The 20,776-nt window shown below is 61.8% G+C and overlaps 1 non-coding gene across 1 annotated transcript; it reads right to left on the bottom strand.

Moving 5' to 3' along the window:
- Nucleotides 1-6,526: 6,526 nt before the first annotated feature.
- Nucleotides 6,527-6,598, bottom strand: TRNAQ-CUG. The gene has a single exon. It is a non-coding gene; the product is annotated as a tRNA-Gln (tRNA).
- Nucleotides 6,599-20,776: the final 14,178 nt, after the last annotated feature.

Below are 20,776 nucleotides of genomic sequence, written 5' to 3'. Positions count from 1 at the left end.
TGGTGGTGGAGGGCAGTTACTGAATTCGGTTGGTCTGGCAAATTTAGGGCTTGGCTACACTTGCAGATGTAGAGCACTGGGAGTTAAACCACAGCAGGGAAACCGCTGCCGTGTGTTCACACTGACAGCTGCAAGCGCACTGGAGTGGCCACATTAGCAGCTCTGGCATTGCACTGTGGTAGCTATCTCAGTGTGCAAGTGGCTGCAATGTGCTTTTCAAATGCTGGACTCACACTCACCCCAGCCCCGCGCTCCCGAGTCTCCCGGGCCTCCCTCCAGCGCTTGCGGAGGGAGGAGGAATCGGGGGTGGGGGATTTTTTTTTTTTTTTGCTCTGCCCCCGCCCCGCCCCGCCCCCCCGCGTCCCGATATTTGACCTGGGTGATCTGGTCATCCTAGCCCTGCTGCCATCCCTGTCTGTGTTGTCTTCTCTAGCAGTTGACTGGAAGGTGCGCATTGGCCGCATGCCATGTAGCCGCGTTGTCTCGAAGGGCGAAAGCAGGAAGAATGGTGCCTCCATAGCCCACCCAATATTCCATAACTTAGTTAAGGAAAATATTTCTCAATGAACTCTCAGTAAAAGATCAGAAGCAGCCAGTGTCCGCATCAGTCTACGAGCATTGGTATTTTCTTGAAATTTGTCAGACCAACCTAACTAACACCTAACACACATTTGAAGTTCTTCTTTTCAGACTGTTGCTCATTCTCAGGTTCTGCTTCGTCTCCAGGCAGATCCATTCTCTTTCAGGACGGCCTTGCTCTTTCTGTCTGTTTCACTCACTGAGGTGTCGGAGTAAACACTTCCCTTCCTTCTATTCTCAGACAAACACTAGTATTAAGTGTTTGCTACTGATGGGTCTAGAAAGCATTTGTCAAGTGGAAGATGCCATTTCTGGGGGGATTGCTCCCAAGATCCAGTACTTTGGGTTCAAACGTCTCCCAGCTTCCTTGGGGAAAATAACACCAAGGCTTCTTTGCAATATACAAGAAGGAAGGAGTTTTTCACCCCAGATGGGACTTGAACCCACAATTTTTGGCTTAGGAAGCCAATGCCTTATTCATTAGGCCACTGGGGCCCTGAAGAGCAGTGGAAAGCAGGATGGAAATTCCCTCTCATGATTGCACATTCCTCACATTCATTCAGAAGCCAAATACCCCATTTAATGGCCTTACAGAAACGTCTGCATCCCCTGGCAGCGAGGCACCTGGGCAGGTGGCTGACAGAGCTGAGCACCACCTTTCTGCCAGCCATCTTTAGAGAAGAACCCCACCCTAGAGTCACCCCTTCCTCCTTCAGCACCTCCACGGCTGTGGCTCTGAGTGGCAGTAGGATGATTAGGGGGTGAATCCGGGGCTGGAAGGGGGGTGAGGTCGGCCTGTAAGGAGTAACCAGGTGGGGCAGACCCAGGGGGAGGCTGTGGGCTGCTGGTTGGTTTTGGGATCCGAGCTCTAGATCAAAGCTGCACAGTGACCTGACACCCAGGGTTATAGAGCCAACATAGTGACCCCCTTACTGGCCTCGGTGACCCCCAAACCCTTGTTACTAAGGGCATTGAGGAGTCTCTGTCCCTTAATAACTTCTGGGAGCTCCCAGCAGGCTGCGGCTGTCAGCCGCCTCCTGCCTCACAGGTTAGACTCTTGGCGCTGTGCCAGCCACCCCCTCGCTTGCAGGCCCAGTGTAAGAAGCAGGAGGCCTGGTGCTGGCAGAAGAGGGTTTTGATTGATCAACCTCTGTGTTATGGGCACAGGACGCTTCCACTCAGTAGCACAGCTGGGGGGGAGCAGGGGAAGCAGCTAAGAGCGTCGGGTTCCTCCGGTGGGGGTGTGGAGCAGCCGTTCGTTTTCCTGTTCGCACTCCTCTGCGGTGTGAAAATCGGGGAGGGGAGGCAGAAGCCCCACTTCCCTCCCGAAATGACGCCCAGTGGGGGAAGCCAGGACAACAGGGTGGGGTGGCAAGTGGTGGCCAGACTCTCACCGCCAGGGTCTAGTCTAGCTCAGGGTCCAGCTCAACTTCCTCCCCGCGCCACTGGCCCCCAGTCCCCTTCCACCACCAGGTCAACCCGGGCACTAGGGCCGGAACGGGGTGAGGCAGCAAGTCAAGCTGAGCAAGGCAGGCAAAAGCGAGTCTTGTCTTCATGGGCCGCTCCCAATGACGTCCTTTTTGTGTGCAACTGCTGCAAAAACACCCCGGGCAGAGAAGCAACAGGCCAAAACACTGTTGTACAGCTGCCAAAATAGCTCAGTTGGGAGAGTATTAGACTGAAAATCTAAAGGTCCCTGGTTCAATCCCTGGCTTCGACAGGGCCTTTGAGCTTTCTTTGTGCAGGGGTGGCTTGCCCTCTGGGAGAGCAGCAGCAGCACCTTTACCTGAGGCAGGTACCCCCTAGTTGGCCTACCTGACCTATAATGATGGGAGCTCCAACGAAACTCCCCTGTTTACAGATCTGGCTGCTGCCCCTAACCATTTTTATTGCCCTCTTCTGGACTCTCTCCAGTTTGTCCACATCCTTTCTCATGTGGGTCCCAACCCCAAAAGTTCGCACATTTCACCCCAATGGCTCCAAAATGCCGGCTTTTAATATGGAAATAGGGTGCTGCCATGGTCAAGTCACTCCCGAGCTCTCCAGCGGAGCCTGCTGGCAGAGAACAAGGTGAAAATTAGCCAGGACATCGCTCAGTCAATTCCCTCTGCTCCCAGCAGGTGGTATCGGAAAGCTCCAAGATGGCTCACTTCCCATTCTCTCATCAGCTTTAGGCCCCAGGGTTACAAATGCACAAACCAGTTGGGAGTCTCCCCTGGGCTCAGGGTGTGGGGCAGCTTTGAGGGGATGGACTTGCACACTTGGGATATTAGTGCAAAGCTACAATTTCAATTTCTCTTAGAGAAATTTGAGAGCAATTTATATTTGGTAAAAATCTTATTTACTGAAAGGAAAGTTGCAGTGACAGCCTGGTTACTGGGGTGCAAAACACTTTCCTCCTGGGAGAAACAAGAAGTTAGAATTAGAAATTTACATAGTTTGTTCCAGTGTTGCCACAGGTTTAATTTTGCTTCTGTGTAGGTTTGTTTCAGGCTGTGACTGGTTTGGTTTATTGGGTTGTTTTGGTTTTTTTAGTTGGAATGGAGCTTTTAACTGACATTATCTGGATTCAAATGGCTGACCTGCAACACCAGTTTTGACATAGTTCTGCGTATTTTATACAGATTTTGCCAGTATTCAAGGATTCAATTCCTTTATAGGAGGTTTTAGTGGTCAGGCTTATTAATTTTATGTTGTTTTATCATCCTGCTGTATCACACCTTTTGGATAAAATGTTGAAATTATTAATTTATGGCATTTGTTAGTTTTTATTTTTAAAAACAGTTTTTCTTAATGTTGGTGTTTTAAATTAAACATTGTTTTTGGTTTCAATTAGGTTTTGGTTACTGATGGGATCTTTAAGAACTTTGGATTTAATACTAAAATTTGGACAGATTTAGATTATTTAAAGTAAACCCTGTTCACTATTTTATTTTAATAAAGGTTGTATTGCTCTAACCCCTGGCCGGGGGGGAGAGGAGATGAGCCTGGCTTTTAAGTGGGAAGGAGCAGAGGCATGGGAGACATGGCCCCCGTGAAGGGTGGGGCCAGGTGATGGGGGGCACAGCCCCCCAATTTTTTTTTGTCTAGGCCATCTCAGTCCCCCACCAAACGAGAAGAGTCTGATGCCACCTGCTGGTCACTGGGTGTCACTGCTGCTCCATGGGAAACATGCTCTTGTGCATTACCCAGATTGGTGGGAAACAGACTCTGTGCATTACCGTGACTGGCCCGTGGGTGTCGCTGCTCCTAGAAGGCAGACACACGCTGTGCATTACGCCACCTGGCCACTGGGTGTCACTGCTGTATCAAGAGAAACACCTTCTGTGCATTACCCTGACTGACCACGAGGTGTCATTGCTGCTCCAAGGGAAACATGCTCTGTGCATTACTCTGACTGCCCACTGGGTGTCACTGCTGAGCCAAGGGAGACATAAAAACGGCCAGACTGGCTCAGACGCAAAGTCCATCTAGCCCAGTATCCTCCTGTCTTCTGCCAGCGGCCAGTGCCAGGGGCCCCAGAGGGAATGAGCAGAGCAGGGAATCATCAAGTGATCCATCCCCTGCCGCCCATTCCCAGCTTCTGGCAAACAGAGGCTACAGGCACCATCCCTGCCCAGCCTGGCTAATAGCCCTTGATGGACCCGTCCTCTGTTCATTTATCTAGTTCTTTTTTTGAACCCTGTTATAGTCTTGCCCTTCACAACATCCTCTGGCAAGGAGTTCCACAGGTTGACTATGCAACTGCCCTGAGTTCCACCCCGGGTTGTATATGGAAAAGAGGATGAGGCTGAGGCGAGCCATGATGTGTCTGTCACTGGCTGGTGCCTCAGTTTCCTCTAGGCAGCAGTGCTGCAGGCTCCTTTGGTCAGTGCCCATGCAGCTGTGTCGGGGGAAGGGGAAGTAGAGGCTCATGCTCCCCAGCCCCATGCCCCTCCCCCAGCAGCTGGGGAATCCAGGCCAAATGTAACCCTGGTAGCTGGGCCGGGATTAGCCTGGGCCAGGGTAGGGCTGGGGAGGAATTGCGGGGGAGACAGATGCACCCGCTGTGAGGGGAGATCCTGCCATTCCCTGCCACCCCCCCTCACTCCTTGCAGCACGGCGCCCCCTAGCACTTCTTACTCTGTCATGGGGGTGTCTGCTGCCTGCTTCTCCCTTAGCATCATCGCTCCCCACCCTGGGGCACTGGCATCGCCCGTCCTGTGCAAACAGGCAAGCCCTGGTGTGCCCCGTGGCGCTGCCCTGCAATTGGGGGGGGGGCAGATGTTGGATGGAATATGGGTTTGGGCAAGGCTGGGGACCAGGACTCCTGGGTTCTCCACCCAACTCTGGGAGGAGAGCGGAGGGGGGTTAGTGGGTAGAGTGAGGGAGGGACAGAGCTGGGATCCAGGGCTCCTGCTTTTTCTGCTTTTCTCCACCTCCTGCAGCTGCCTTGGTCCTTTCAGTGCATTTCCTGTTCCAAATTCATTTGCTGACTTGTGCAACCCACCCCAGAGGTGGCTGCATCTCAGTGTTGGGTGAGGCACCCTTGGCTGCATCACCCCCTAACCGCGTCTCTCTCTCCCTGTAGGTGACCCTGCAGCACTCGGCAAACATCCGCAAGATCGTGGGGGGCGCTTTGAGCATTGGGCAGGCAGGGGCCAGGCACCCCCCCAGAGAATGGGACCCAGCCCCCCCCTACTTTTTACAGGGATTAAAGAGGGGCAAAGGAGGGCAAATCAGAGGAGGGGGGTGGCCAGGGTCTGAGCAGGGGGTGGAAATTGACTGGTCGGGGGGGTCAAGCAGCTGGAGGCAGAGTTAGGAGAGGGGCTGAAGGGCGAAGTCAGGGAGGGGGGAAGGAGCCGGAGTTCAGCCCAGGGGGAGGCGCTGGCAGAGGGTTAAACCCCGGCACAGGCAGGGGCAGAGGGGTAACAGTTACCCCGGGGGGCTGAGACTCCAGTGTTTGCAAACAGGGTGGGGGGAGCAGACGGGCTTTTCTATTTCCCCTCCCACAGGCAGCACCTCTCAGCATGGGCTTCCCAGGGCTGGGCTCTTAAAGGCACAGGCATCCCACTGCCTAGACACTGCAGCTCCTCTCTGATGTAACCTACTGAGGTGCTGCAGTAGGAGACTCAATTCAGTGAAACCGGCATTCCCTATATGCTCCCCCAGCCAGGGGGCTGTGCACCCCTCCCCCGAATTTCCCCAACACCCCCCAGTGGTCAGGTAGTTACATGCAGCGCTGCCAATGTTGTCACTGGTTGCAAATCTGAATGGAAATTGAAACATTAACACACACTTTAAAAGCAGCTCCAACGTATGAAAAATACCTGTACCTGAGAAAGTAAAATAGGATTGAAAAGTCTGGACAAAGCCGGGTTGTGTTTGCTGTTGTGTTTGCTGACAATGTCGGTGCATTGGCTTCGGCAATGTTGGCCAACCTCAGAATTTCAAATGATGATTTGGAAGCAAGGTGTGAATGAGCTCTGCCCTGACAGCTAGTGATGAGCCAGGGTTGGGGGAGGCTTTGGGACCAGACTGTATTTACATGAACTCACCTACTCTGCCGAGGTGTCCAGCAGACAGAGCTGGGCCGCCTCTGCTCTAGGTGCCCAGAGGAGGAGGTAAGGTGTGTGGGGCTCCAGCCTGGGGCTCTTCCTCCCTCCTGCCAAGCCCTGACTATCAATCCCCGCCCTGGCCCTTCTTTCTTCAAGCGCCATGTGGGCCCCAGGAAAAGTGTGGCAGGAAGCACCAGGGCCAAACTTGTGGGCACCAGGTGAAGCAGCAAGAATCCCAACCATCAGGGTAGCAAGTTCTAGAGCTCTAACCCATTGTGGCCATCCCAGCCAGAGACATGGCTCTAGGAGGTGTGAGTCACCCAGCAGGAGGAGAAAGATTTGCTCTTGCACAGCTGGAGACAGGGAAGTTGAGCACTGGGAGCTCCAGGGCTTTATCACAAGCCAACACAAGGTCCCACTGAGATTTGAACTCAGAATGCAGGATTCAGAGTCCTGAGTGCTGCCCATTACACCATGGGACCAGCTCATACTGCCTTCTTTGCACAGTGGTGACCCTCATGGGGCTGGTTTGTGTAAGGGGGCTCTTGGCCCTTTACTAAAACTTAGTGTGTGTGTGTGGGGGGGAGGGGGGGTGTTGGTTGGCTAGTTCCCAGTCCCAATAGAAGGGGGAAGGGCCAATGGGAAATCAGGCCCCTGAGACTGACAGGCCCCTGGGCAATGGGGAGAGGCCAAAGCTCCAAGTTAGCCGCACTGACAGGCCAGGCAGTGTAATGAGGGAGTCACTGGGCCAGGGGGTCCCATCCTCCGTGGGAGCTGGAACTGCCTGGGCCAGAGTGGGGCGGAGCTAAGGAGAGAGCAGGAGCCCGAGAAGAGCCAGGGAGCAGAGCTGGGCAGGTGTAGTGCCAGAAACTGCTCCCTGTAGGACTTTGCTACCTGCAGCAGTTACTGAGACCTGAGGTTGTTCTTATTTGCAGACTTGTCCTAATTGGCTCAAACTTGACAGTGGTTTCTCTAGCAAAGGCCAGTCCCTGGCCCCTTGGTCCAGACATCCTCATTCACACCAGGCTGGGGTGACCAGATGTCAAAGATGAAATATCGGGACGCGGAGGGCGGAGCCAAAAAAAAAAAGCCGGCGGCTCCCCCCCCCCCCCTCCAGGCGGCAGTGGCACAGCCCCGTCTCCTCCCAACTCTTGGCTCTGACCCCCGATACACCCCCAGCTCCCCCATCCCCTCGCTCCTGGGCCCAGCCTGGGCTCCGAGCTCTGCAGCCGAGCCGCACTCCAGGTCCCTCCTGCAGCTCCTGGGCAAGGGGCGAACCAGGCAGCCGGGCCCGGGCCCTCCCGGCAGGAGCGTGTCTGCCCCACGTGTGTCTCCACCCCCCGCCCACATGGGTCCTGCCCGCTCCGCACATGGGCGGCAGGTTATATCTGTGTGCGGTGCCCGGGCTCCAGCAATATTCAGGGCCGGGTGCCCTGCTCCAGCAACAGTTGGAGCTGGGTCTCTCCCCCGGCCCTGCCTGGATCGGGCCCCGGCCCCCCCACGTCTCCCCCCGCTGCCGCGACCCTGCCTGGAGCAGGTCCCAGCCCCCACCTGCCACCCCCTCGCACGTATCCCCCCCGCCGCTCAGCATCACGTCCCTGCCTGACAGAAAGCAGCGCGCCCCTCTCCCCTGCCTGCTCTGTGCTGCCAGAGAACTGCTGTCTGCTGCCCCAGGGTCCTAGTGCCTGCCCGCACAAATGGCGAGGCAGGCTGCCCTTACCCTGAGCCTCTCCAACACCCCAAACCCTCAGCCCCAGCCAGAGCCCTCATCCCCCCTGCACCATAATCCTCACCCCAGCCAGAGCCCTCATCCCCCCTGCACCATAATCCTCACCCCAGCCAGAGCCCTCATCCCCCCTGCACCATAATCCTCACCCCAGCCAGAGCCCTCATCCCCTCCACACCCTAATCCTCTGCCCCAGCCAGAGCCCTCATCCCCCCTGCACCATAATCCTCACCCCAGCCAGAGCCCTCATCCCCTCCACACCCTAATCCTCTGCCCCAGCCAGAGCCCTCATCCCCCCTGCACCATAATCCTCACCCCAGCCAGAGCCCTCATCCCCTCCACACCCTAATCCTCTGCCCCAGCCAGAGCCCTCATCCCCTCCGTACCCCCAGCCCCAGCCAGAGCCCTCATCCCCCCGCACCCTAATCCTCAGCCCCAGCCAGAGCCCTCATCCCCCTGCACCCTAATCCTCACCCCAGCCAGAGCCCTCATCCACTCCTCACCCTAATCCTCATCCCCAGCCAGAGCCCTCATCCCCCCTGCACCCTAATCCTCAGCCCCAGCCAGAGCCCTCATCCCCCCTGCACCCTAATCCTCAGCCCCAGCCAGAGCCCTCATCCCCCCACACCCTAATCCTCACCCCAGCCAGAGCCCTCATCCCCCTGCACCCTAATCCTCACCCCAGACAGAGCCCTCATCCCCCCTGCACCATAATCCTCAGCCCCAACCAGAGCCCTCATCCCCTCCACACCCTAATCCTCTGCCCCAGCCAGAGCCCTTATCCCCCCACACCCTAATCCTCTGCCCCAGATAGAGCCCTCATCCCCTCCGTACCCCCAGCCCCAGCCAGAGCCCTCATCCCCCCGCACCCTAATCCTCACCCCAGCCAGAGCCCTCATCCACTCCACACCTAATCCTCATCCCCAGCCAGAGCCCTCGTCCCCCCACATCTTAATCATCAGCCCCAGCCAGAGCCCTCGTCCCCCCGCACCCTAATCCTCAGCCCCAGCCAGAGTCCTCACCCCCCCCCGCACCCTAATCCTAAGCCCCAGCCCTGAGCCCTCATCCCCCCGCACCCTAATCCTCTGCCCCAGCCAGAGCCCTCATCCCCCCTGCCCCCTAATCCTCTGCCCCAGCCAGAGCCCTCATCCCCTCCGTACCCTCAGCCCCAGCCAGAGCCCTCATCCCCCCTGCACCCTAATCCTCACCCCAGCCAGAGCCCTCATCCCCCCTGCACCATAATCCTCAGCCCCAGCCAGAGCCCTCATCCCCTCCACACCCTAATCCTCTGCCCCAGCCAGAGCCCTCATCCCCCCCCACCCTAATCCTCTGCCCCAGCCAGAGCCCTCGTCCCCCCGCACCCTAATCCTCAGACCCAGCCAGAGCCCTCGTCCCCCCTGCACCCTAATCCTCAGCCCCAGCCAGAGCCCTCATCCCCCGCAACCTAATCCTCACCCCAGCCAGAGCCCTCATCCCCACCACACCCTAATCCTCATCCCCAGACAGAGCCCTCGTCCCCCCACACCCTAATCCTCAGCCCCAGCCAGAGCCCTCATCCCCCCGCACCCTAATCCTCAGCCCCAGCCAGAGCCCTCGTCCCCCCGCACCCTAATCCTCAGCCCCAGCCAGAGCCCTCATCCCCCCGCACCCTAATCCTCAGCCCCAGCCAGAGCCGTCGTCCCCCCGCACCCTAATCCTCAGCCCCAGCCAGAGCCCTCGTCCCCCCGCACCCTAATCCTCTGCCCCAGCCAGAGCCATCCCCCCACCCCCTACTCCTCTCCCCCAGCCAGAGCCCTACTCCCCTCCGTACCCCCAGCCCCAGCCAGAGCCCTCATCCCCCCGCACCCTAATCCTCAGCCCCAGCCAGAGCCCTCATCCCCCTGCACCCTAATCCTCACCCCAGCCAGAGCCCTCATCCACTCCACACCCTAATCCTCATCCCCAGCCAGAGCCCTCATCCCCCCTGCACCCTAATCCTCAGCCCCAGCCAGAGCCCTCATCCCCCCTGCACCCTAATCCTCAGCCCCAGCCAGAGCCCTCATCCCCCACACCCTAATCCTCACCCCAGCCAGAGCCCTCATCCCCCCTGCACCCTAATCCTCACCCCAGACAGAGCCCTCATCCCCCCTGCACCAGAATCCTCAGCCCCAACCAGAGCCCACATCCCCCCACACGATAATCCTCAGCCGAGACAGAGCCCTCATCCCCCCTGCACCCTAATCCTCACCCCAGACAGAGACCTCATCCCCCCTGCACCATAATCCTCAGCCCCAACCAGAGCCCTCATCCCCTCCACACCCTAATCCTCTGCCCCAGCCAGAGCCCTCCTTATCCCCCACACCCTAACCCTCCGCCCCAGCCAGAGCCCTCATCCCCTCCGTACCCCCAGCCCCAGCCAGAGCCCTCATCCCCCCGCACAGTAATCCTCACCCCAGCCAGAGCCCTCATCCCCTCCACACCCTAATCCTCTGCCCCAGCCAGAGCCCTCATCCACTCCACACCTAATCCTCATCCCCAGCCAGAGCCCTCGTCCCCCCACATCTTAATCATCAGCCCCAGCCAGAGCCCTCGTCCCCCCGCACCCTAATCCTCAGCCCCAGCCAGAGTCCTAACCCACCCCCCCCGCACCCTAATCCTCAGCCCCAGCCCTGAGCCCTCATCCCCCCGCACCCTAATCCTCTGCCCCAGCCAGAGCCCTCATCCCCCCTGCCACCTAATCCTCTGCCCCAGCCAGAGCCCTCATCCCCTCCGTACCCTCAGCCCCAGCCAGAGCCCTCATCCCCCCTGCACCCTAATCCTCACCCCAGCCAGAGCCCTCTTCCCCCCTGCACCATAATCCTCAGCCCCAGCCAGAGCCCTAATCCCCTCCACACCCTAATCCTCTGCCCCAGCCAGAGCCCTCATCCCCCCACACCCTAATCCTCTGCCCCAGCCAGAGCCCTCGTCCCCCTCACCCTAATCCTCAGACCCAGCCAGAGCCCTCGTCCCCCCTGCACCCTAATCCTCAGCCCCAGCCAGAGCCCTCATCCCCCGCAACCTAATCCTCACCCCAGCCAGAGCCCTCATCCCCACCACACCCTAATCCTCATCCCCAGACAGAGCCCTCGTCCCCCCACACCCTAATCCTCAGCCCCAGCCAGAGCCCTCATCCCCCCGCACCCTAATCCTCAGCCCCAGCCAGAGCCCTCGTCCCCCCGCACCCTAATCCTCAGCCCCAGCCAGAGCCCTCGTCCCCCCACACCCTAATCCTCAGCCCCAGCCAGAGCCCTCATCCCCCCGCACCCTAATCCTCAGCCCCAGCCAGATCCTTCTTGCCCCCGCTCCCTAATCCTCAGCCCCAGCCAGAGCCCTCGTCCCCCCGCACCCTAATCCTCAACCCCAGCCAGAGCCCTCATCCCCCCACACCCTAATCCTCTGCCCCAGCCAGAGCCCTCATCCCCTCCGTACCCTCAGCCCCAGCCAGAGCCCTCATCCCCCCTGCACCATAATCCTCAACCCCGCCAGAGCCCTCATCCCCTCCACACCCTAATCCTCTGCCCCAGCCAGAGCCCTCATCCCCCTTGCACCCTAATCCTCTGCCCCAGCCAGAGCCCTCATCCCCTCCGTACCCTCAGCCCCAGCAAGAGCCCTCATCCCCCCGCACCCTAATCCTCACCCCAGCCAGAGCCCTCCTCCCCTCCACACCCTAATCCTCAGCCCCAGCCAGAGTCCTCATCCCCGCGCACCCTAACCCTCACCCCAGCCAGAGCCCTCATCCCCACCACACCCTAATCCTCATCCCAAGCCAGAGCCCTCATCCCCCCGCTCCCTAATCCTCAGCCCCAGCCAGAGCTCTCATCCCCCCGCTCCCTAATCCTCAGCCCCAGCCAGAGCCCTCGTCCCCCCGCACCCTAATCCTCAACCCCAGCCAGAGCCCTCGTCCCCCCGCACCCTAATCCTCAGCCCCAGCCAGAGCCCTCGTCCCCCCGCACCCTAATCCTCTGCCCCAGCCAGAGCCCTTGTCCCCCCACACCCTAATCCTCAGCCCCAGCCAGAGCCCTCATCCCCCCTGCACCATAATCCTCACCCCAGCCAGAGCCCTCATCCCCCCTGCACCATAATCCTCACCCCAGCCAGAGCCCTCATCCCCTCCACACCCTAATCCTCTGCCCCAGCCAGAGCCCTCATCCCCCCACACCCTAATCCTCTGCCCCAGCCAGAGCCCTCATCCACTCCACACCCTAATCCTCAGCCCCAGCCAGAGCCCTCATCCCCCCACACCCTAATCCTCTGCCCCAGCCAGAGCCCTCATCCCCTCCGTACCCTCAGCCCCAGCCAGAGCCCTCATCCCCCCTGCACCATAATCCTCAACCCAGCCAGAGCCCTCATCCCCTCCACACCCTAATCCTCTGCCCCAGCCAGAGCCCTCATCCACCCTTCCACCCTAATCCTCTGCCCCAGCCAGAGCCCTCATCCCCTCCGTACCCTCAACCCCAGCCAGAGCCCTCATCCCCCCGCACCCTAATCCTCACCCCAGCCAGAGCCCTCCTCCCCTCCACACCCTAATCCTCATCCCCAGCCAGAGCCCTCATCCCCCCTGGACCCTAATCCTCACCCCAGCCAGAGCCCTCATCCCCACCACACCCTAATCCTCATCCCCAGACAGAGCCCTCGTCCCCCCACACCCTAATCCTCAACCCCAGCCAGAGCCCTCATCCCCCCGCACCCTAATCCTCAGCCCCAGCCAGAGCCCTCATCCCCCCACACCCTAATCCTCTGCCCCAGCCAGAGCCCTCATCCCCCGCACCCTAATCCTCAGACCCCGCCTTAGTGCTCATCCACCATCACTCTAATCTTCTGCCCGAGCCAGAGCCCTCATCCCCTCCGTACCCTCAGCCCCAGCCAGAGCCCTCATCCCCCCTGCACCATAATCCTCAACCCAGCCAGTTCCCTCATCCCCTCCACACCCTAATCCTCTGCCCCAGCCAGAGACCTCATCCCCCTTGCACCCTAATCCTCTGCCCCAGCCAGAGCCCTCATCCCCTCCGTACCCTCAGCCCCAGCAAGAGCCCTCATCCCCCCGCACCCTAATCCTCACCCCAGCCAGAGCCCTCGTCCCCTCCACACCCTAATCCTCAGCCCCAGCCAGAGCCCTCATCCCCCCGCACCCTAACCCTCACGCCAGCCAGAGCCCTCATCCCAACCACACCCTAATCCTCATCCCCAGCCAGAGCCCTCATCCCCCTGCACCCTAATCCTCAGCCCCAGCCAGAGCCCTCATCCCCCCGCTCCCTAATCCTCAGCCCCTGCCTGAGCCCTCGTCCCCCCGCACCCTAATCCTCAGCCCCAGCCAGAGCCCTCGTCCCCCCGCACCCTAATCCTCAGCCCAGCCAGAGCCCTCGTCCCCCCGCACCCTAATCCTCTGCCCCAGCCAGAGCCCTCGTCCCCCCACACCCTAATCCTCAGCCCCAGCCAGAGCCCTCATCCCCCTGCACCATAATCCTCACCCCAGCCAGAGCCCTCATCCCCCCTGCACCATAATCCTCACCTCAGCCAGATCCCTCATCCCCTCCACACCCTAATCCTCTGCCCCAGCCAGAGCCCTCATGCCCCCACACCCTAATCCTCTGCCCCAGCCAGAGCCCTCATCCACTCCACACCCTAATCCTCAGCCCCAGCCAGAGCCCTCATCCCCCAACACCCTAATCCTCTGCCCCAGCCAGAGCCCTCATCCCCTCCGTACCCTCAGCCCCAGCCAGAGCCCTCATCCCCCCTGCACCATAATCCTCAACCCAGCCAGAGCCCTCATCCCCTCCACACCCTAATCCTCTGCCCCAGCCAGAGCCCTCATCCCCCCTTCCACCCTAATCCTCTGCCCCAGCCAGAGCCCTCATCCCCTCCGTACCCTCAACCCCAGCCAGAGCCCTCATCCCCCGCACCCTAATCCTCACCCCAGCCAGAGCCCTCCTCCCCTCCACACCCTAATCCTCATCCCCAGCCAGAGCCCTCATACCTCCTGGACCCTAATCCTCACCCCAGCCAGAGCCCTCATCCCCACCACACCCTAATCCTCATCCCCAGACAGAGCCCTCGTCCCCCCACACCCTAATCCTCAACCCCAGCCAGAGCCCTCATCCCCCCGCACCCTAATCCTCAGCCCCAGCCAGAGCCCTCATCCCCTCCACACCCTAATCCTCTGCCCCAGCCAGAGCCCTCATCCCCCCGCACCCTAATCCTCAGACCCAGCCAGAGCCCTCATCCCCCCACACCCTAATCCTCTGCCCCAGCCAGAGCCCTCATCCCCTCCGTACCCTCAGCCCCAGCCAGAGCCCTCATCCCCCCTGCACCATAATCCTCATCCCAGCCAGAGCCCTCATCCCCTCCACACCCTAATCCTCTGCCCCAGCCAGAGCCCTCATCCCCCTTGCACCCTAATCCTCTGCCCCAGCCAGAGCCCTCATCCCCTCCGTACCCTCAGCCCCAGCAAGAGCCCTCATCCCCCCGCACCCTAATCCTCACCCCAGCCAGAGCCCTCCTCCCCTCCACACCCTAATCCTCAGCCCCAGCCAGAGCCCTCATCCCCCCGCACCCTAACCCTCACGCCAGCCAGAGCCCTCATCCCCACCACACCCTAATCCTCATCCCCAGCCAGAGCCCTCATCCCCCTGCACCGTAATCCTCAGCCCCAGCCAGAGCCCTCATCCCCCGCTCCCTAATCCTCAGGCCCAGCCAGAGCCCTCGTCCCCCCGCACCCTAATCCTCAGCCCCAGCCAGAGCCCTCGTCCCCCCGCACCCTAATCCTCAGCCCCAGCCAGAGCCCTCGTCCCCCCGCACCCTAATCCTCTGCCCCAGCCAGAGCCCTCGTCCCCCCACACCCTAATCCTCAGCCCCAGCCAGAGCCCTCATCCCCCCTGCACCATAATCCTCACCCCAGCCAGAGCCCTCATCCCCCCCTGCACCATAATCCTCACCCCAGCCAGAGCCCTCATCCCCTCCACCCCCTAATCCTCTGCCCCAGCCAGAGCCCTCATCCCCCCACACCCTAATCCTCTGCCCCAGCCAGAGCCCTCATCCACTCCACACCCTAATCCTCAGCCCCAGCCAGAGCCCTCATCCCCCCACACCCTAATCCTCTGCCCCAGCCAGAGCCCTCATCCCCCTTCCACCCTAATCCTCTGCCCCAGCCAGAGCCCTCATCCCCTCCGTACCCTCATCCCCAGCCAGAGCCCTCATCCCCCTGCACCCTAATCCTCAGCCCCAGCCAGAGCCCTCATCCCCCGCACCCTAATCCTCACCCCAGCCAGAGCCCTCATCCCCACCACACCCTAATCCTCATCCCCAGACAGAGCCCTCATCCCCCTGCACCCTAATCCTCCGCCCCAGCCCTGAGCCCTCATCCCCATGCACCCTAATCCTCAGCCCCAGCCAGAGCCCTCATCCCCCCGCTCCCTAATCCTCAGCCCCAGCCAGAGCCCTCATCCCCCCGCACTCTAATCCTCAGACCCAGCCAGAGCCCTCGTCCCCCCGCACCCTAATCCTCAGCCCAGCCAGAGCCCTCGTCCCCCCGCACCCTAATCCTCTGCCCCAGCCAGAGCCCTCGTCCCCCCGCACCCTAATCCTCCGCCACAGCCAGAGCCCTCATCCCCCCTGCACCCTAATCCTCTGCCCCAGCCAGAGCCCTCATCCCCTCCACACCCTAATCCTCTGCCCCAGCCAGAGCCCTCATCCCCCTTCCACCCTAATCCTCTGCCCCAGCCAGAGCCCTCATCCCCCCGCACCCTAATCCTCACCCCAGCCAGAGCCCTCCTCCCCTCCACACCCTAATCCTCCTCCCCAGCCAGAGCCCTCATCCCCCCTGCACCCTAATCCTCAGCCCCAGCCAGAGCCCTCATCCCCCGCAACCTAATCCTCACCCCAGCCAGAGCCCTCATCCCCACCACACCCTAATCCTCATCCCCAGACCTCGCCCTCGTCCCCCCACACCCTAATCCTCAGCCCCAGCCAGAGCCCTCATCCCCCCGCACCCTAATCCTCAGCCCCAGCCAGAGCCCTCGTCCCCCCGCACCCTAATCCTCAGCCCCAGCCAGAGCCCTCGTCCCCCCGCACCCTAATCCTCAGCCCCAGCCAGAGCCCTCATCCCCCCACACCCTAATCCTCTGCCCCAGCCAGAGCCCTCATCCCCTCCGTACCCTCAGCCCCAGCCAGAGCCCTCATCCCCCCTGCACCATAATCCTCAACCCAGCCAGAGCCCTCATCCCCTTCACACCCTAATCCTCTGCCCCAGCCAGAGCCCTCATCCCCCTTGCACCCTAATCCTCTGCCCCAGCCAGAGCCCTCATCCCCTCCGTACCCTCAGCCCCAGCAAGAGCCCTCATCCCCCCGCACCCTAATCCTCACCCCAGCCAGAGCCCTCCTCCCATCCACACCCTAATCCTCAGCCCCAGCCAGAGCCCTCATCCCCCCGCACCCAAACCCTCTCCCCAGCCAGAGCCCTCATCCCCACCACACCCTAATCCTCATCCCAGCCAGCGCCCTCATCCGCCGTCACCGGAATCCTCCGCCCCAGCCCTGAGCCCTCATCCCCCTGCACCCTAATCCTCAGCCCCAGCCAGAGCCCTCATCCCCCCGCTCCCTAATCCTCAGCCCCAGACAGAGGCCTCGTCCCCCCGCACCCTAATCCTCAGCCCCAGCCAGAGCCCTCGTCCCCCCGCACCCTAATCCTCAGCCCCAGCCCGAGCCCTCATCCCCCAGCACCCTAATCCTCTGCCCCAGCCAGAGCCCTCGTCCCCCCAAACCCTAATCCTCAGCCCCAGCCAGAGCCCTCCTGCCCCCTGCACCATAATCCTCACCCCAGCCAGAGCCCTCATCCCCCCTGCACCCTAATCCTCAGCCCCAGCCAGAGCCCTCATCCCCCCGCACCCAAACCCTCACCCCAGCCAGAGCCCTCATCCCCTCCACACCCTAATCCTCTGCCCCAGCCAGAGCCCTCATCCCCCCACACCCTAATCCTCTGCCCCAGCCAGAGCCCTCATCCACTCCACAATCTAATCCTCAGCCCCAGCCAGAGCCCTCATCCCCCCACACCCTAATCCTCTGCCCCAGCCAGAGCCCTCATCCCCTCCGTACCCTCAGCCCCAGCCAGAGCCCTCATCCCCCCTGCACCATAATCCTCAACCCAGCCAGAGCCCTCATCCCCTCCACACCCGAATCCTCGGCCCCAGCCAGAGCCCTCATCCCCCTTGCACCCTAATCCTCTGCCCCAGCCAGAGCCCTCATCCCCTCCGTACCCTCAGCCCCAGCCAGAGCCCTCATCCCCCCGCACCCTAATCCTCATCCCCAGCCAGAGCCCTCATCCCCCGCTCCCTAATCCTCAGCCCCAGCCAGAGCCCTCGTCCCCCCGCTCCGTAATCCTCATCCACAGCCAGAGCCCTCGTCCCCCCCCACCGTAAGCCTCCGCCCAGCCAGAGCCCTCGTCCCCCCGCACCCTAATCCTCTGCCCCAGCCAGAGCCCTCGTCCCCCACACCCTAATCCTCAGCCCCAGCCAGAGCCCTCATCCCCCCTGCACCATAATCCTCACCCCAGCCAGAGCCCTCATGCCCCCTGCACCATAATCCTCACCTCAGCCAGATCCCTCATCCCCTCCACACCCTAATCCTCTGCCCCAGCCAGAGCCCTCATGCCCCCACACCCTAATCCTCTGCCCCAGCCAGAGCCCTCATCCACTCCACACCCTAATCCTCAGCCCCAGCCAGAGCCCTCATCCCCCAACACCCTAATCCTCTGCCCCAGCCAGAGCCCTCATCCCCTCCGTACCCTCAGCCCCAGCCAGAGCCCTCATCCCCCCTGCACCATAATCCCCCACCCAGCCAGAGCCCTCATCCCCTCCACACCCTAATCCTCTGCCCCAGCCAGAGCCCTCATCCCCCCTTCCACCCTAATCCTCTGCCCCAGCCAGAGCCCTCATCCCCTCCGTACCCTCAACCCCAGCCAGAGCCCTCATCCCCCGCACCCTAATCCTCACCCCAGCCAGAGCCCTCATCCCCACCACACCCTAATCCTCATCCCCAGACAGAGCCCTCGTCCCCCCACACCCTAATCCTCAACCCCAGCCAGAGCCCTCATCCCCCCGCACCCTAATCCTCAGCCCCAGCCAGAGCCCTCATCCCCTCCACACCCTAATCCTCTGCCCCAGCCAGAGCCCTCATCCCCCCGCACCCTAATCCTCAGACCCAGCCAGAGCCCTCATCCCCCCACACCCTAATCCTCTGCCCCAGCCAGAGCCCTCATCCCCTCCGTACCCTCAGCCCCAGCCAGAGCCCTCATCCCCCCTGCACCATAATCCTCATCCCAGCCAGAGCCCTCATCCCCTCCACACCCTAATCCTCTGCCCCAGCCAGAGCCCTCATCCCCCTTGCACCCTAATCCTCTGCCCCAGCCAGAGCCCTCATCCCCTCCGTACCCTCAGCCCCAGCAAGAGCCCTCATCCCCCCTCACCCTAATCCTCACCCCAGCCAGAGCCCTCCTCCCCTCCACACCCTAATCCTCAGCCCCAGCCAGAGCCCTCATCCCCCCGCACCCTAACCCTCACGCCAGCCAGAGCCCTCATCCCCACCACACCCTAATCCTCATCCCCAGCCAGAGCCCTCATCCCCCTGCACCCTAATCCTCAGCCCCAGCCAGAGCCCTCATCCCCCCGCTCCCTAATCCTCAGCCCCAGCCAGAGCCCTCGTCCCCCCGCACCCTAATCCTCAGCCCCAGCCAGAGCCCTCGTCCCCCCGCACCCTAATCCTCAGCCCCAGCCAGAGCCCTCGTCCCCCCGCACCCTAATCCTCTGCCCCAGCCAGAGCCCTCGTCCCCCCTCACCCTAATCCTCAGCCCCAGCCAGAGCCCTCATCCCCCCTGCACCATAATCCTCACCCCAGCCAGAGCCCTCATCCCCCCTGCACCATAATCCTCACCCCAGCCAGAGCCCTCATCCCCTCCACACCCTAATCCTCTGCCCCAGCCAGAGCCCTCATCCCCCCACACCCTAATCCTCTGCCCCAGCCAGAGCCCTCATCCACACCACACCCTAATTCCTCAGCCCCAGCCAGAGCCCTCATCCCCCCACACCCTAATCCTCTGCCCCAGCCAGAGCCCTCATCCCCCTTCCACCCTAATCCTCTGCCCCAGCCAGAGCCCTCATCCCCTCCGTACCCTCAGCCCCAGCCAGAGCCCTCATCCCCCTGCACCCTAATCCTCAGCCCCAGCCAGAGCCCTCATCCCCCGCACCCTAATCCTCACCCCAGCCAGAGCCCTCATCCCCACCACACCCTAATCCTCATCCCCAGACAGAGCCCTCATCCCCCTGCACCCTAATCCTCCGCCCCAGCCCTGAGCCCTCATCCCCATGCACCCTAATCCTCAGCCCCAGCCAGAGCCCTCATCCCCCCGCTCCCTAATCCTCAGCCCCAGCCAGAGCCCTCATCCCCCCGCACTCTAATCCTCAGACCCAGCCAGAGCCCTCGTCCCCCCGCACCCTAATCCTCAGCCCCAGCCATTGCCCTCGTCCCCCCGCACCCTAATCCTCCGCCACAGCCAGAGCCCTCATCCCCCCTGCACCCTAATCCTCTGCCCAAGCCAGAGCCCTCATCCCCTCCACACCCTAATCCTCTGCCCCAGCCAGAGCCCTCATCCCCCTTCCACCCTAATCCTCTGCCCCAGCCAGAGCCCTCATCCCCCCGCACCCTAATCCTCACCCCAGCCAGAGCCCTCCTCCCCTCCTCACCCTAATCCTCCTCCCCAGCCAGAGCCCTCATCCCCCCTGCACCCTAATCCTCAGCCCCAGCCAGAGCCCTCATCCCCCGCAACCTAATCCTCACCCCAGCCAGAGCCCTCATCCCCACCACACCCTAATCCTCATCCCCAGACAGAGCCCTCGTCCCCCCACACCCTAATCCTCAGCCCAGCCAGAGCCCTCATCCCCCCGCACCCTAATCCTCATCCCCAGCCAGAGCCCTCGTCCCCCCGCAACCTAATCCTCAGCCCCAGCCAGAGCCCTCGTCCCCCCGCACCCTAATCCTCAGCCCCAGCCAGAGCCCTCATCCCCCACACCCTAATCCTCTGCCCCAGCCAGAGCCCTCATCCCCTCCGTACCCTCAGCCCCAGCCAGAGCCCTCATCCCCCTGCACCATAATCCTCAACCCAGCCAGAGCCCTCATCCCCTTCACACCCTAATCCTCTGCCCCAGCCAGAGCCCTCATCCCCCTTGCACCCTAATCCTCTGCCCCAGCCAGAGCCCTCATCCCCTCCGTACCCTCAGCCCCAGCAAGAGCCCTCATCCCCCCGCACCCGAATCCTCACCCCAGCCAGAGCCCTCCTCCCCTCCACACCCTAATCCTCAGCCCCAGCCAGAGCCCTCATCCCCCCGCACCCAAACCCTCACCCCAGCCAGAGCCCTCATCCCCACCACACCCTAATCCTCATCCCCAGCCAGAGCCCTCATCCCCCTGCACCCTAATCCTCCGCCCCAGCCCTGAGCCCTCATCCCCCTGCACCCTAATCCTCAGCCCCAGCCAGAGCCCTCATCCCCCCGCTCCCTAATCCTCAGCCCCAGACAGAGGCCTCGTCCCCCCGCACCCTAATCCTCAGCCCCAGCCAGAGCCCTCGTCCCCCCGCACCCTAATCCTCAGCCCCAGCCAGAGCCCTCGTCCCCCCGCACCCTAATCCTCTGCCCCAGCCAGAGCCCTCGTCCCCCCACACCCTAATCCTCAGCCCCAGCCAGAGCCCTCATCCCCCCTGCACCATAATCCTCACCCCAGCCAGAGCCCTCATCCCCCCTGCACCCAAACCCTCACCCCAGCCAGAGCCCTCATCCCCTCCACACCCTAATCCTCTGCCCCAGCCAGAGCCCTCATCCCCCCACACCCTAATCCTCTGCCCCAGCCAGAGCCCTCATCCACTCCACAATCTAAT

Source organism: Mauremys mutica, unplaced genomic scaffold, assembly GCF_020497125.1.
Source record: "Mauremys mutica isolate MM-2020 ecotype Southern unplaced genomic scaffold, ASM2049712v1 Super-Scaffold_100089, whole genome shotgun sequence".
Lineage (NCBI taxonomy): Eukaryota > Metazoa > Chordata > Testudines > Geoemydidae > Mauremys > Mauremys mutica.
Note: the sequence above shows the minus strand (reverse complement) of the source record. Positions and strands in the feature narration are given on the sequence as shown.